Source organism: Quercus robur, chromosome 1 (assembly GCF_932294415.1).
Source record: "Quercus robur chromosome 1, dhQueRobu3.1, whole genome shotgun sequence".
NCBI lineage: Eukaryota > Viridiplantae > Streptophyta > Magnoliopsida > Fagales > Fagaceae > Quercus > Quercus robur.
In genome coordinates, this window is record NC_065534.1 from 40,519,862 (window position 1) to 40,538,646 (window position 18,785).

Below are 18,785 nucleotides of genomic sequence, written 5' to 3' on the forward strand. Positions count from 1 at the left end.
TTCTCTGTGTTTTGAAAAGGTACCATATATGGCTTTTTATATTGAGAAAATGAGGGTTTGGAATGGCTCCTAGACAATGTGGGATTCATTCCAGAACTCAGCTTTAATGCAGAAAACTTGTCTTTCATAGTTTTTGAAACCCTAACATGCATACGCATGCCCATGTATGCGTATGCATGCATAATGCTTATGTACAAAGGTCTTGAGCATGCGTACGCATACACGTGTCTGCGTACGCATGCCCTAGGGTTTCTGTGGCCTTTATTTTCCAAAATTAGTTTTATTCAGCTCATAAAAGAGTTATATTTTCCTTAAAAACCTTCCTTAAGTCAATTTGAATCTGATTGGGCCCTAAACCAAACTTGGGCTTTAGAATTTTACCATCATTAAGGAATGGGGCCCGAGTCGTAAGGGGTACAAAATACAGTTTCTATAACTAGCATGTGGGTAAGCATATAATTTCATGTGTAAATGTGTTTGAACCATGAGTTTATGATGTATGATTTTTGGATATGGACAAAGTGATACTGGATATACTTTTGAAAATTATTTGAACAATTTGACTATGCTTTGGAGCCAACTAAAGGGTGTTATACATTGGCATAAAAACTAGTTTTAATTTATTTATAAGGTATATCACAAGCCTATAGTTGATTTTGGACTTAGTAATGAGAATATAGTGTGACCATAGTCATAAAGATTATTAACTAAATGAAAATTTGATAAGATATGTGAATTGTTTCAAAAACATCAAAAGAATTGCTCCAATTGAAACTTTTTGTAAATTATAATTTTTTATGTGAACATTAGCAATATAATTCCATCAACATCACATAGAAATCCTTTACACTAAGATATATTCATCAGATTTTCCGAGTACACGCATGGATTCAATGAAAGTACATCATCATGTTAATATAGGCATGTTATTCAAGTACACACTACATGGACAAAATCGATGAGGTAGACACAGAATTGAGTATAGCATATTGTAGGCTGATCATGGAAAAACTTGTAAACCATGCAAGAATATGTGAACATGGAATTTTAAGCATGAATTCAAGTAATCATCAAGCTATATCCATAAAATCAAGCACTCATCATATGATTTAATTAATAATCAAGAGAAATTGAAGTGGGTATACTACTTATAAATGGCTAAATCAAGCAACATATAGATATAATATTAAGAATAGGTTCATTGTGATTACATGGACATAAAAACATATAGATTGACATGCTAGAATTAACTTGAAAATCAAACTCTAATCCAATCATGCATTGTAATAAATACTCATGGTAATCAAATCATATAAGAACATTCAAATTTGGGATTGTAAAACAAAAACTATCTTAATACCACAAAAGTTACTTTATCGAATTTACAACATTGTTTTACAATTTACTCAACATCTCAAGTTTTATTTTTCGTATCAATCCTAACACTATTCAATTCTTTATTCATTTCACTCTATTTTATCTCTCTTCCTCTTTGTCTCTCTCTCTCTCTCCTCACCACACCACAGTAGCCACAATCCACCACCACCAACAATCCATCACTACCACCACACCAAACTAGCCCACCACTACGATCCACCATTACACATACCAAAACCCACCACCACATTATCACTAAAACCACATCCCACATTTTCTATATTGTTTAGGGCAAGGTTAAGAGCAATTTTTCAGGGTTGGAAGCTAAAAGAACTGAGCAGAAGAGCTATAGGATTTAAGGAGTGCAAGTAATTGCCAAGCTCAACTTTAAAATAAGCCTAAAGCTCTATTCGCAGGTATTTTTATGGGGGATCTAAGTTTATTGATTTTATTTTGTAGTTTCATTTCAGACTTTGCAAATTGGGATTCAATTTAAAAAATATATTTTTAATTACGTGTTATCTAAAGTAAATAACTAGTAGTGGCCTTGTGGTAATTGGGATTTAGGACTAAAAGTGATTGGTGAAACAACTATGAAACAACTTTGTATGGTAGGATCTCAGTTTACATACCAAAGGTAGGACTCTTTCACATGTTTCATGATTTATGATGGAGTTTTTGTGATGAAGGAATTATAAATTTTGTAGATGACGTTACTAATTTTTATTATTGCAATTTGTGTTGTGGGTAAAAATCATAAGTAGAAATGGCAACAGGTTGGGTTCAGGGGGGGTTTCTTTATGCCCGAACATGCACCCATTACCCTAACCCACCCCGTTTAATAAAAGGGTTTTTTTTAAACCCCCGAACCCGCCCCATTGGGACCCTGTGGGCCCCATCCAACCATGCCACTTCAAGGCCCAAACCATGGCCCAATAAAAAAATTATGTTGGACTGAAGCCTATACCATGGCCCAATAAAAAAAATAATTACATTTGCCTAGATTCAAGCCCTATACTATGGCCCAAATGCCAAATCATAGGACCATTACAAACCTATTAATCATAAATCAATAAATCACATGTTAATCATAAATCAATAAATCATAACTAAGATCATAAATCAATAAATCACCTAGCTTTTTTTTTTTTTTTTTTTTTTTTTTTTTTTTTTTTTAAAGGGGAAATAAATCACCTAGCTAAGATCACCATTTAATCATAAATCAATAAATCATAGCTAAGATCACTTGTTATACATATAAATAAAAGCTACAAAATAGATCCCACAAGTCCAAATCTAAGACTATTACAACAAGTTCAAAAAGTTACAAAATAAATCCCACAAGTTTAGGATAATTACAAACCAACAAGTTAATCCAACAAGTCCAAGAAATTAAAAAGCTACTAAATTAATCCTACAAGTCTAATCCTCCATAACTGTGACACAACTTTCTTCCTCTTCATTAGGCTTCACATTATCAAGAATTGTTTGAATTGTACAATCTCCAAACATAGTTGAAGAACCTACAACAAAAATTAATTAAAAAATGGAATAAACTTTATCAAATTATAACTAGCAAATATAAAAATACAATTTTGGTTTCATTTTATAAATACAAATTATACAATTGCTAACCTTTGATTTCACTCCATAACCAATTCTAAGCACACATCAATACTTCTATAGTCTTGAATATGGCATTTCATAGGATTACCCTGTATAAAGTTGGAAAAATCTAGACTCGAATAGTGTACTTTGTGTGTAGTGTCATTTAGGATTCCACCACCAATCTTAGTTTCTTATTTTTACCCCACAAGTTAGTACTCAGTAATTAAAAAAAAAAATGCATACATCGAAATATATAAACCTTAAACCATATAAACAAAATTGATCTATGTTCTTTAATATCACATAAGCATTCAAAAATTCCAACAAAATATAACAAACCTAGAAAATCTTTAATTAATTCAAAGCCTCTAAGCTACTTAAATCATCTATTTTGATTGGTTTACTTAATCTGATTTCAAATCAAATATTTTCAACAAAAAAAAAAAATATATAATAATATCCAAACAGGAAAAAATCATCAGATTCAAGCTAAACCAACATATCATAATAATATCATATAAAAAAAAATCCTTTATTATTTTCTCAGCAACCAAACAACATGGAAAAATGAAAGCAATCAATCAGAGCTTCAATCATTGGAAAATTAAAAATTTTATAAAAAATATAAAATTGAAGAGCATCAATCAGAATCCAAGCAAACACATTTCCAGAATCTTAAAAAGAAAAAAAGAAAAAAGTAGAGTCGAACCTGTGGAGAACTATGGGCGCAAAATGACAAATGGAGGTAATGCAAGAATGAGGGTGTGATGAATGGTCGTGCAAGGATGTATGGATGAGGGAATAAATGAGAGTGAGTGAGGGTGAGAGTGAGTGAGAGTGCATGACTACATGTGGGACTAAGGGACTGAAGGGGGGGGGGGGGGGGGGGGGGGGGCGCTAATGAGAGCAGAGGAGAGTGAGAGTTAGGTTAAGATAAGTGGTATAAATATATATATATATATATATATATATATATATATATATATATCCTGGTTTTTTTTGTAATTATGGTATATGCGGGTCGGGTTCGGGTTTCGGTTTTGGGGCGAGTATCACAAAAACCCGCACCCGACCTGAACTCACTTCGGGTTTGATTTTTAAAACCCAAACCCGATCCTATTGTTTTGCGGGTCGGGTTGGGTCGAGTACTCGTGAGTTAGGGTGTTTTTGCCATCCCTAATCATAAGTTGTAGTTTGGTGCAACAATCATTCATCGTGTAACAAAAATCATTATTTTGTAACAAACTATTGATAAATTAAATAAAACTTACATTTAATTATTGAATTGCACAACGTTGGTGTTTGTACTTATTGGTGTATTGATGAAACTTAGTGGTGTAATCACATAATTTGAATAAGTGACATTTTTTTTTTCATGTGTACTTTTTAATATTTGGAGTACTTTGTATTTGCAATTTAAATATGAGCTAGTATCTGCAATCAAGTTATTAAAATAAATGTTATTTTTTTAAAATCATATATAGTGAAAATATGCTTTTTAAAAATTAAAAAAAAAAAGTGTTTCTTTAAAAATGTAACGATACATACTTTATTGTAGTGTCTGTCAAAAATTGATGCAAGTTTGTTACTTTTTGCAACATTCCGTAAACTTTGCAATTTTGAAAAGTGATGCAATAGGAAAATTGTTGCGCATCTCTTGCAGCGGTTGGAAAAGCGCTACAAAATATTTTGTAACATTTGTTTAGGCTTTGTAATAGAATCAATTTCTTGTAGTAATTGTTACATGTAAACAAAATATATGTTTCTACTTTAACATGCTTTGTGTGTGATGATGCACAAAAATTGTCAGTGAGCTGATCGTCCACACGCGCCAATTAGGGTACCTGAAGAACAAGAGAACAATGAACCAATAAAGAGCATCGGTAGAGTGTCGGCCTAAAATCATCCAAAGGTTTATTCAATGAAATAATCACCAAGAACTCAATAGTGTGGGAGTTAGGGATTTTTTGTGTACCTTAGGTATGGGAAGGTTGGTGCTTTTATAGTGGTGGAGGGCTAACTAAGAACCCATGAATGTAGGGATTTTCCTTGTGTGTAGGATATAGAGTTAATGCTCTAAAATCTCAGGGCCTTACAACCCATGTTGGGAAGTCACAAACATGGAATAGAGTCCTATGGCGTGGAGCACAAGTTATTTCCATGTAGGGGCTTATCCATGGAGAATACGCAAAGGCCTGTAGGGCCCAACACATCCAATCGTTAGGTTCAGGCAAACTCATCTGTCGGCCTAGGTGTTATTCTATAGTCACGCTGTGCATCTTATCCATCCATCGGCTCTTAAGTGCTCGCCACCCATGAGGCTGATAGGTCTTGTGGAGGAGGGCTAGGACCTGTCTTGATGAGCCATCAAGCAAGGGTCCTTCGTCCTTAGAAGAAAACACTCATGCCAAAAATACCCTTGTCAGCTACCCCTTACTCTATTGTTCGTCAGGACGACTAACGAATCGCAGAGTATATCAGGATCTTCTAAGTCATTAACTACCTCGTCGTCTAGATTATTAATAAGGGCATTTAACTATCTTGCCTTGAGGTTTGGGCCATTAAATGAGGGCATGAATGCCTTTCACCTATGCAGGTGACACATGGTGCTTTTAGATTGGTCGTTTCAAACAGTCACGTCACTTCGTTCCTCACGCCTTTTCACCCTATAAATAGCCCAATTCCTTCATTAGCCTTTCTATTCTTTTGTTTTACTTGTTCGCGTGCTCTGGGCTTCTTCATCCGTCGTCAGTTTTCATTGGATCATCGCTTTCAGGGATAATTCGTCGATACAGTCTTTCAACTGTAGGTTTTCAAAGTAAGTCTTCTATGCCTAGTTTTTTCATTTTCCTTCATACCTTTTTCCTTTTATTCCCTTTTTGCACCCCCATGGTCAATCCTCGTGTGTGTAGATACATAGTATTCATCTGTCGCTTTGTAGTTGAGAGGATGCCAGGTGATAGAGAAGTGATGAGTGAAAATTCATCGTCAGTCCATCTAGTTGCGGGCGACGTCGAAGTCTACCATCGGGACATTAACCAATGGAGAAGGATCTGGCTGACTCCCCAAAAAGGGAATTGTCAGGATGTTCTTCTAAGGAAAGGGAAAGAGAAGGAGAAGGAGAAGGGGAAGGGGAAAAGGAAGAGGAGAATGAAGTGGTAGATGAGGAAGAGAGGAAACCCTCTAGTTCGTCGGGCAAGGATTTCAGGTCATTCATCCTTCCGCCTATTTGGTCAGTGAATGACTTTATTCGTAAAATGACGAAGGACATCTTTAGTAGGCCTCGTCCTCACTTCCAAATACCCGACGACGTTCCCATATGAATAGCGAGAAAAAATGAGAAGTGCTACTCTGAGAAAACAACAGACGTTGGCTTTTATGAAGCCTTATTTATATCCGAGCTGAGGTTGCTCCTCACCAAGCTACACTGTCAGATTACTAATTACCTAGATGTGTCCGTCTGTCAGATCGCCCTAAACGCATGGAGGATTTTCCTTAGGGCTGTAGAGTTGTGGGGCCAAATGAGTGGGGATTGTCATCGTCCTACCTTCGATGAATTCTTCTACTATTACAAGCCCCAATAGATCGCGACATCCAAGGGTTTCTTTAACTTTGTATGCCATAAAATGTCGCTTAGGTTAGTGTCTAATATGCCTGATTCCAACCGTGATTAGAAAGACAGGTACTTCTTCGTACTAGGTTCAAATTGGGTATGTAGATCCGACGAATGGGATAGCACGGCCAATTGGCTTGATAATACTTTCGGGGTTTTAGATAAGTCTGGTGAGTCGTCGTTCCTTAGTTAGTGTCTTGTCTGTCGACCTTTACTCTTATCTAGCCTTGACACATGCCACTCTTTATCTTTTCTCAGTTCTGGTGCATCCAATGATCAGTGAGGAGCAGGAGGAATTTATCAATTGCATTCTCTCAATCCCTCTTGCGAATAGAAGTTGGAAAAAGTTGGTCACACTCGACAGTCTACACGCTTTCTGTGGTAGACCCATATCGACGGACGAAGCCAGACGGTTGGATGCTTAGTCTCGGCGTAAGTCTCATTTCCATTCTTGCTTTGTTCATCTATTTACTTGATTCGTTGACAACATTACCTGTGTGTTGTTTTGGTTTTTGTTTTTAGAGATGGATCTTAGGAAGAGGTGGTCTCTAGAGGTGAAGAAGGCCACTGCTGCTCGTGCCAAAATGAGGGAATCATCGTCCCCTTCAGTGAAGGTGGGCTTGAAGAGAAAAGGTTAGGGCAATGATGATCGCCCATCCAAGAAGATGCCTGATCCTCCTGTCTGTCTAGAGTAAGAAGGGCCTTCTTAGAAGTGCTCTAAGCCTTTTCATCATGGTGTAGGTAAGGGCTCATGACTTCTCAACGACCCGTCACCCCCACACCCGTCGCTTTGCTTGTGAGGGACAAGCGGTATGTTGTAGGGATAGCCCAATCCATTATCAAGGATGCAAACCTTGACGAGTGCTTCGAGCATGAGACAAAATCATTGGGGGATTCTGGTCTCTTTGACCTGACGAGGGTAAGGTCCTCTTTCTCTTCCAGTAGTTTACCTCATTTGTCTTAAATCTATCTTAAGTCAAATTGTCCGTTGCCTTTTTCAAGCCTTGGTGAAGATGTAAGCTCCGCAGATCAGCTACGTAGCTTAAGAGGTGTTGGTCAGGCGTTTACGTACCCACATGGCCGCTGATAGCGAGGACTTGAAGAAATTCAAGGACGCCCTTCTTCTGCTTAATGGTGAAGTGAATGACCAGAAGACCTAGCTAGAAGGGAGCGCCTGTCGGGTGGAGGAGTTAAAAAAGGCTAACACTAACTTGACGACAAAGTTGGCTTCCCTTCGTGAACAAGTCGACAAGGCCAAAGATGACGCCGTGGCAGAGTACAAATATTTTCAACCCTACTTTAATGAGTTAGGTGACCAATACGGTGAAGGCTTTGAGGATTTTTGTAAGCTACCCGTCGCCTCCTTTCCTGCTTTAGACTTCTCTGAAATCCAGATCGACACCACAGTCCCGATGACTGCTTGTGGGGGCGACGTGATTGTGGAGGTCGATGATGATGGAGCTGACAGACAAGTAAAGGCAGAAAAGGCAAGCTCAATGAATGAAGAGGTCAACGGGAAGACGACTGTTGTTGGTCCACTTGTGTTTGACGCTCCTCTAGCTTTGTTTAGCTTTGTTAGAGTTAATTTTCATTATCCATTTTGTATTAAAGTTAATTTGAAAAAAATTTGGGTGCCTTGTTTTTAGGCATAAGTGACATTTTATGGCTTCGTTGGGTTTGGTGAAGCCTTTAATTATATATTTGTGTTTTCTCCATATTATTCTTGCATGTGTTTTATTCATCGCTTTCATCTAGTTCACTTAGTGTTGCCTTTTTGAACTTTTTCCGTCGTTTCTATCAGATGTTTATTTATCAACTTCGGTGCGTCCCATCCGTCGACTTGCTTCATTGATTAACTTGTGGGAGATGTCAGAAATTTTACGTGATTAGACACCTGTCGGTATCTTCAGTTGTTTTCCAATCTGTAATTAGGACTGATCACTTTGATTAGGCAGCCATCAGTGACCTTAGTCGTCGGTCCACCCCATGGATGTGACTTATCATTTTCCTAAACGACCAAGCACCCATCGACGTCTTCGGTCGTTAGTCCACCCCATAGGTAGGACTTATTATTTTTCTAAATGACTGAGCACCCATCGATGTCTTCGGTCATTGGTTCATCTCATAGGTAGGACTTATTATTTTTCTTAATGACTTGGCACCTGTCGGTGACCATAGTCGTCAGGACTTATTATTTTCCTAGATGACCAGGCACCCATCGGTGTCTTCAGTCATCAGTCCATCCCATAGGTAGGACTTATTATTTTTCTGTATGACTAGACACCCGTCGGTGACCATAGTCGTCTATCCACCCTGTAGGTAGGACTATCATTTTTATCAAACTCTTTGTTGTAGACACAATTTCTTGAGAATAGTTCCTTTATTAAAAATAACCTCAACAAAATAAAGAAAAACAAGAATTCCAATGGTTTTTTATGAAAAAGAAATGCAATAACATAGTTTGTAGTTGTTGCACTACTGGTAATGTCTTTTTAGGTGTTCAGCATTCTAGGGGTGGTGTAGCCTTTGCCCGTCAAGTGTTTCCAGGTGGTAGGTGCCCCTTCTATAGCACTTAATGACCTTGTAAGGTCCTTCCCAATTGGGGCCTAGCTTACCTTGTGCAAGATCTTTGGTGGTTGTTGTCACCTTCCTTAGGACGAGGTCTCTTATGTTGAAGCATCTGGGTTTAACCTTTGTATTGTAGTGCATGGTCATCAAGTCTTGGTAGCGAGCCAACTGCTGTTCAACCATCTCCCTGACTTCATCCAGCATGTTTAAATGTAAATGCATCCCTTCTTTGTTCCTCTCTTCATTGCAATGAGCTATCCTATAACTTGCTCACCCTACTTCTACTAGAATAATGGCCTCACTTCCGAATGTAAGGCAGAAGGGCGTTTCCCCTGTTGGCATTCACGCTATTGTTCTATATGCCCATAAGATATTTGGTAGTTCATCTGGCCATATTCCCTTTATCCCCTCAAGTCGAGTCTTGATTATCTTGAGCAAGGATCAATTTGTAACCTCAACTTGTCCATTGGCCTATGGGTGAGCGGGTGAATAGTGGCTCTTAATCCCTAGTCTTTGAATGTATCGTTGTCGAACTTTTACCCATTCTCAGAGACAAAGACCTTAGGGATTCTGAACTGGCAAAATATGCCTCTCCAGAAAAAGTTTTGAACATTCTTTTCTATGATGGTGGCTAGTGCCTCTGCTTCCACCCACTTGGTGAAGTAGTCAATTCCTATGACGAGGAATTTGAGTTGCCGTATTGCAGTAGGGAAAGGTCCCATGATGTCGAGTCCCCATTGGGTGAGGGGCCATGGGGCGCTCATCAGAGTGAGTTGTTCTGATGGTTATCTGATAATGTTACTGAAACATTGACACTTGTCACACACCTTTATGTAGGACTGGGCATCCTTCTACATTGTAGGCCAATAGTAGCCTGCTCATATAAGTTTGTGAACTAATGATCAAGCCCCTGCGTGGTTTCTTTGTACCCCCTCATGGACTTCTCTCATGACACAATCCACCTTGTTAAGAACTAAACATCTTAGGCACAAGCGTGAGAAACCTCTTTTGTAAAGCACGTCTCCTATCAGCATAAAGCACGATACCCATACCTTCATTTTTAGGGAAGCATTGTGGTCGTCCAGTAGCATTCCAGTTTTTAGGTAAGAGACAATTAGAGCAATCTAGTCAGCTCCGTTAGGTATTACCTACACTTCTGTTTCTTTAATAGCGGGGGAGTGCTCTATGAAGGATAGTATCTGACTGCCGACGATCATGTGTTCTGCGGACATTGCTTTGGCTAGGCGATCCGCCTGCTCGTTCTTTTCCCTTAGGATTTGTACGAATTTTGTTCTGAATTTCTGATCCATCTGTCTTTTAACAAGACTGAGGTACTTTTTCATCTATTCCCCTTTGGTCTTGTAATCCCCATTAACATGTTCAACGATGACTTGTGAATCACTATGGATGACTACTAACGAAGCCCTTACTGCTCTAGCCAAGTCAAGGCTTATCAATAAAGCTTCATACTCGGCTTCATTGTTGGTTGTCGGGAATTGGAGGTGAACCGCACACTTTATCTTGTCCCCTTGTGGAGATTGCAGGACTACTTCGACCCCGCCAACATGTCGATTAGACAATCCGTCTGTCCAAACTACCCCTGGTACTGCCCCCCAGCCTTTGTCCTTTGTTGTGAACTTTGCAATGAAGTTGGCCAATGCCTGGGCTTTGATCACGAAACTTGGCTGGTACTCTACGTCAAACTCACTTAGTTCAATAGCCCATAGAACCAATTGTCTAGCTACCTCTGGATTATTCATTATCTTCCTTAAAGGTTTGTCCGTCTGGACCACTATCATGTGCGCTTGAAAGTTTGGACTAAGTTTGCGGGCAACAGTGATTAGTGCAAAAGGCCAGCTTCTCCATGGAGGGATACCTTTCATTTGCTCCTTTGAATGCTCGACTAATGTAGTAAACAGGTAACTACAATTGGTCCTCCTCTCCAATAAGAGTCGAGCTAACAGCCGTAGGAGATATAGCCGAGTAAAGGGAGAGCTCTTCATTAGGTTGGGATGGACTGAGCAGCAGCGGAGATGCTAAGTGTGCCTTCAGTTCTTCGAAAGCCTTCTAACATTCATCGATCCATTCAAAGGCTTTCTTCAACTTTTCGAAGAACAATAAACAATTATCCATCGCTCTAAAGACAAACCGGTTTAGGGTAGCAACCCTCCCATTTAAACTTTGCACTTCCTTGATGTTCTTCGAGGGTGTCATCTCCAATTTGGCCTGAATATTTCTGTGGTTGGCCTCAGCGCCCCTTTAGGACACCATGAAGCCAAGAAATTTTCTAGACAATACCCCGAACACACACTTGTTGGGGTTAAGCTTCATGTCGTAAAGACAAAGGATCTCGAATGTCTCCTGAAGGTCACCTAGGTGGTGATCTTCGCTCTTACTTTTCATCAACATGTCATCTACGTATACTTCCACATTTCACCCGATCTATGGGGCAAACATCCTGTTCACAAGCCTCTAATATGTCGCTCTCACATTCTTCAGCCTAAATGGCATGACTTTGTAGCCATAAAGTCCTTGGCTCCTAACAAACGAAGTCTTCTCTTAATCGAGTTCATCCAACCTAATCTAGTTGTAGCCAGATAAAGCATCCATGAAGCTCAATAGTTGGTGTCCAACCGTTGAGTTCACGAGAAGGTCAATCTGTGGGAGTGGGTAACTGTCCTTTGGGCAAGCTTTGTTTAGGTCGGTGAAGTCGACGCATATCCTTCATTTTCCGTTTTCCTTTTTTACCATTACTACATTGGCCAATCACTTAGGATAGTATTCCTTTCTAATGAAATCTGCTTCTAGCAACTTGTGAACTTCTTCAGCTATGGCTTTGTCTCTCTCTTGGGTAAAGACCTTCTATTTTTGTTGGATGGGAAGGAAGGATGGGGAGATGTTGAGCTGATGGACCATGACACTCGGATTAATCCTTGGCATGTCCTCGGGGCTCCAAGCAAAGACGTCTTAATTATTCTTTAGGAATATGGTGAGCTCCTTGCAAATTAAAGGGCTGGCCTATTTACCGATATGGGTGATTTAGGCTAGGTTGTTTTCATCTAGGGAGATTTCTCCCAATGCCTCCATTGGCTCCTCAGTGACTCGTTGTTCTTTGATGTTTAACGCCTACAAATGATCATCCATTTCCAACATAGCTATGTAGCATTCGCGAGCTACCATTTGGTCTCCATGCACTTTTCCTATCCCGTACTCTGTCGGGAATTTCACAAGCAAGTGGTACGTAGAGGTGGCTGTTCTCCACGTGTTGAGTGTAGGTCTCTCGATAATGGCATTATAGGTAGAAGAGTAGTCGACAACCAAGAAGGTGATCTACCTAGTGAGTTGCTGAGGATAAGTGCCAATGGTTACTAGTAGGGTAATGGTCCTAATAGGGAAAACTTTAGTGCCTCTAAACTCCACGAGTGGAGTGTCCGACGGCAAAAGTCATTCCTTGTCAATCCTCATCTACTAGAAGGCTGGGTAATAGAGGATGGCAACTGAGCTCCCATTGTCTACTAGGACCCATCGAGTATTGAAGTTAGCTATTGACAAACTGATGACTAAGGCATTGTCATAAGGGTGGTGAAGTCGTCAGGCATCATCTTCTGTAAAGCTGATGGTTGGTTCGTCGATTCTTGCCAACTTAGGAAAATGCCCAGGGATCTGCACACTTTGCACTATTTGTAAGTAGGTCTTTCTTGCTTTCTTGGAAGAACTAGCCATGGTGCTTTCTCCCACGATTACTCGTATCTCTCCAAGGAGAGCTCTTGGTCGCTCTTCGACCCATCAGTTAGGTTCTAGATCCCTTGGTAGATTATCGTCTCCCTCTCTCCCTACAAATCTTTGCAATTTCCATTGCTTGATAAGGGCTTCTATCTATTGGTTCAAGTCATAGCATTCAGAAATGTCATACCTATGGTCCCAATGGAAGCGGCAATACTTGTTCCTTGGCCTCTTATTCAAGTCGCCCTTTAATTTTTCTAGCCATGCCAGTGTTAGGTCATTCCTGGTTTGCATGAAGACTTGATCAACCATTGTACTCAGCTGGGTGAAATTGGCCATCCTGCTAGGCGAAGGTTTGGACCTTCTTTTGCCCCTTCGTTCGTTCAACCAAGCAGACTTTCTTCCTTTGTCTTGGTAGGGGTCCCCCTACCTTTCTCTTTTTTTGGGTCTACCCCCTTGGGCTGTCATGGCATCCTTCGCATTCAAATACTTTGTGGCCTTGTATAGCATGCCAGCCATCATATTTGGGTCATTCTTGTAGATGGAGAAGAGAAACTCCCTAGATTGGAGTCTGTTGGTAAAAGCTATACCTAGAACCTTGTCATAGGCTTCATCAATTAGTAGGGCCTCCTTGTTGAATCGAGTCACATAAGACCTCAATCTTTCATCTTTCCATTGCTTGATATTCAGCAAGCTTGCCGATGTCCTCTTGTACCTTTGCCCACCAATGAAGTGGGTGACAAAGTGCCCACTTAGTTCCTTAAAGGTGGAGACGGTGTTGGGAGTCAACTTGCAATACCACACTCTTGCGGGTCCATTGAGTGTGGTGGGGAATGCCTTGCACATAATTTCGTCCAGAACCCCTTGCATATGCAATAGGGTTTTGAATGTTTCTAGATGGTCAAGTGGGTCTTTCGATCCTTCGTATGCTTCTACCTGCGGCATTCGGAACTTGGTTGGGAGGGGGAAGGAAGTGACTTGCGCCGTGAAGGGTGATTCAATCCGCTGGACTAGTGTGGGTGCAACAAGGAGTATGCCTTGACCGAGTGGACCAGGGAGAAGAAAACACAAGGAGTCGCCACCTAGTTTTATGGTTTTGGAACTATGAATATAGCGCCCTTATGTGGAAGGACTGATCTTACTACCAGAGTATGGGTTCGGAGTTTAGGTATGAAGATGGGAAGGTGTTAGGCACCTAACCCCACCTGACATATAGGTTGGCCTCCACTCATTGTGTTCCAAATCCTAATCCCATCAAAGGGTCCTCTAATATGTTATTTTAAACTCACACACACTAACATGTATCTAACATCCAAACATGATATATGTCCCAAACTCATCCATAGCATAACACCCTACCATTCATCTAGCAATATATATCTAGGGGTAGCAAGCACGTCACAAAACAAAAATATCAACAAGGCATTAATCATCAAGTATATTCATCATATTAGTCAATCAAGAAATCTCAACATGTTCTTGCAATTATGCATGACTTACCTCACTTATCTCATAGCACCATAACACCTATGCATCAATGCATGTTCATGTGCATATGTATGCTCATGTAATTCAACCAAGATACAAACCCTAATTATTAGTTCAACAATCAATGCAAATGAAACATGTTATTCTACTAACCCTAGACCTGAACATGTGAAAACTAGACCTAACAAGACCTAAACATGTGATTAAAACTAATTAAAACAAACAAAATAGTAAAAACCCTAAATCTGCGTTTTTGGGTACGAGTATACGTACACATACACGCCCAGAAACTCAGTTTTAAAACAACAAAAAAACAACAACCAAACAAAAACTAACATGCTTCTAATACAAAACTAAACAATCTAAACTAATAACAAAGATATCAAAGATAAACAAAAAAAATAAATAAATAAAAATAAAAAATAAAAAATCTATTCCTAAACATGCATTGGATCTGACAGCAAATAATAACAACACTTAACACCTCAAGACATGATCATCAATATATCCAGTCATTCAACTCTCCAATCAAAACATGATAAGACACAACAAAACAAAATTAATCAAAGCAAACATATTTCTAAGCATTCATAAAATATAATTCAAATTAAGACAAAAAGAACACAAGTTATAAAACCTTAAATTAAGGAAGAGTCATGGAGAGATTCACCTTACTTATGGAACACAACTTGGCTAATATTTTAAACGGCCCCTCAGTGCCTACACAACAAGATTGAATGATAATCAAGAGAATCAAAGTATTCAATAGTTCATAGGTAATCACAACTCAAAATAAAAAGATGTTCTTGAAAAGATTGTTTGAAAAAGGTTTTGAAAAAAAGATTAGAAAATAGTTTCTGCCCTAATGAGTAATAGAGAGTGGTTTTGAAGAGCCAAAAACGTTCTCAATGATGTGTGTGCAGAAAGTTCAAAGTTAGAAAAGAATTTTGGAAGATTTTAGGTGAAAAATCAACTCTCTCTTGCTAGGGTTTGAGTTTGGAGGCATAAGGTTGTATTTATATGTTTAAACTAGGATTTTCGGGCTCATTTAAAGGGTTTTGGACATTCTAAAGGGTCTAAGGGCCGGGCCCTATCTAAGAGGGAGGCTTTGGCCCTAAAAAATGATGTTCTAGGCCTCTGGAACTCAGCCTGCATACACAAGTTTGGGGCTATGCACGCATGCATGCTCCCCACACACGCAAATGTCTCCAGAAACTCTAATTTTGATAGCTCTAATAGCCCATATTCAAATGGTCATAAATCACTCAATATAAATCCAAATTAGGTAATATTTATGGTAAAATTGAAGCCCAGGATGTCTACTTTCTAATGAAATAAACTCTACTCAAATATACTTTGTGGATAAAAAGTTATGATAAAAAAAGTGAGAAAACATCACTTTTTAGCATTGTTTTCAAAGCAATTTGAGCACTTTTGAGTTGTGATTACTTCCAAACTATCAAATTAACTTCAATTACCATTTGTAGACATTTCAAGCTCATCATTGGGACCAGGTACTAAAGTTTATTAATCGGATACAAAATGAGGAGTCTACAACTAGTTCATCCAGGCTGGTGGATACCCGTCCCCTCATAGCGTTCATCATCATGTCCATCTTCTCTTTCATCATTTGCAGGTCTTGTGCTATACGTATACTGCTATTCTCCAATTCAAACGGTTGGTCAATGTCTTCTTATCGATCCCGCCTGTTGAGGACATTGCTTTCTTCCTGATCCGCCCTTTTCCCATCGATCTCTTGTCACGAGGTGACTGTCGTTCTGCTCTTCATTATCCCGTTCATCATGTTGGTTGTTGGGACGTTGTTCATTCCTTTGATTCAACTGCTGCTCCAACTTTTGGTTACGCTAGGTGAGTTGTTCAACTATTACGACTAGGGTTTGCACTTGTCTTTCCAAGGCGTTGGAAGGGTTCTCTGTTTCCTAGTTGATGGTGGTCATCGATCGCATCTGGACCATACAACTCCGCAACTCTTTGTCTTAGAAGCGATGATATGGCTAATCACTCATTCCCACAGACGATGCCAACTAATGATGCACAAAAATCGTCAGTGAGCTAATTGTTCACACATGTACCAATTAGGGTACCTAAAGAACAAGAGAATAATGAACCAACAGAGAGCATTGGTGGGGCACCGGCCAAAAACCCTTAAAAGGTTAAGTTGGTGAAATAATCACCAAGAACTTAATAGTGTGAGAGCTAGAGATTTTCTGCATATCTTAGGTATGAGGAGGCTTGGTGCTTTTATATCAGTGAAGGGTTAACTAAGAACCCATGAATGTAGGGATTCTCCTTGTGTGGAGGATACGAAGTTGATGCTCCAAGATCTTAGGGCCTTACTTACCATGTTGGGAAGGCACAAACGTGGAATAGGGTCCTAGGGCGTGGAGCATAAGTTATTTCCATGTAGGGGCTTATACGTGGAGAATACGCAAAGGCCTGTGGGGCCCAACACATCCAGTGGTCGGGTTCACGCAAACTCATCCGTCGACCTAGGTGTTATTCTCTGGTCGCGTTATGCGTCTTATCCATTTATTCGCTCTTAAATGCTCGCCACTCATTATGATCATTTGCTAAGTACCCGATGAATCCCATGAAGCTAATGGATCTCCATGAGGCCAACGAGTCTCGTGGAGGAGGGGTAGGACCTGTCCTAACAAGCCGTCAGGCGAGGGTCCTTCATCCTTAGAAGAAAACACTCATGCCGAAAAGACCCCTATTAGTGTGCATGGTGCTACATTACCGGTACATGTTGAGACATACTCACTCCTAAATTTGTGAATTTTTTTTTGTTTCTATGAAATAACACACATGCATGTTATAGGCAAAGGGAACAAGGTACTTGGTACTAAACTTGTCTTTGGTCAAGCAAATTGTAGGTGTGTAGGGGAAACGCCTTTTGATAGGCCAAGAATGTATTGACCCCTTATGATAAATTAATCAATTGATTTAGCCAAGTTAATTAAATAATTCAATTAACGAGCAAAATGCGTGGTAGCACAAAGAAATCGCCAACTGAGTAAATATGCAGCGGAAATTAAATTGACACAGTGATTTGTTTACAAATAGGGAAAACCTAGACGGCAAAAAACCAACCGAGTGATTTTAAGGTCACCACTCCTGAGAATCCACTATTATCGAAAGAAGCGGTTACAAGTAAAGGAATCCCAGTACCTTATGCTAACCTACAATTGAACCCTTACCCCAATACCCAATTGGACTTGTTCTGCAGTGACAATCTCTCCTTTTCAATGCACAGCTCCCAATACATGACTAACCAATTCGATGCGCGGATCCCAGTGCGCGGGTTACTCACCAACTTAAGAAAGATGTTGGCTGCAAAGTTCTTCAGTTTATCACACGATGAAGATCACGATACTTCTTGGTTACAAAACCCTACAGTTTACAAACATAGCAGCTTCTTCAAGAGAAAGATGAACTAAGACAAATTCTATCTCTGGTTACAATTTGCATGAACACAACTTTGCTTCACACTCGCGCAACCTTTGACGGCCCTTAAAATAATCCGTATATATGTTCAAGGTTGTGAGAAAAGAAAGCTCAAACATATACACATGGATTGGATTAAAATCAGAGCTAAAAATCTGTTTTTCATAAACCTCGATAGATAGCTTATCTATCAAGCTAACTGTCGAGCATTGGGCTTCAGTAGCTTTTAAACCTCAATAGATATTAGCTATCGAGCTAGCTATTGAGATTTAAAATCTAGCACATCTTCACTTGTTTCTTGGATAGACTTGAATGGCTTTAACACTTGAACTTGAAACCATGTTTCTTGAAGTATTAAACACATCCTAGATCTACCCAATTACAAGTAAAGTGCATTTTGTCAAAGGATTAGCCAATTACATAAAATATTGACATATGTTCCTAACATGGTTCACATATGTCTTAAGAATCTTCCCATTTGGCAATCTGCAACAAAACCACAACAAACAAATGAACATATGAGAGAAGTCATAAATCACTCAACTCATACTCACTTGTTGAATTACAATAAAATCTATCCTAACACAAACTCTTGAAAAAATTTGCAAGAAGACTTTGACAACCTATATTTCTGAAACACTTTAAATAAAACTCATCAAGGCATCTTAGTATAAAACAGAAGTATAAGATCGCATACATTAAATAAGAAACATGTATATATACAGTGAAAAGAAACAACATATGGAGAGATAGGTGAAATGTGATAACAACATCATCAAATATATATATATATATATATATATATATATATGTATATATCAAAGATAAGTACAAGGTTTGCTATCACTAAATGGTCACAAGACCAAAGTACAAGAGATAATGTATCTAAAATAAAATGAAAAGAAAAGATATAAAAATTCTCACAACATCCCTCATAAAC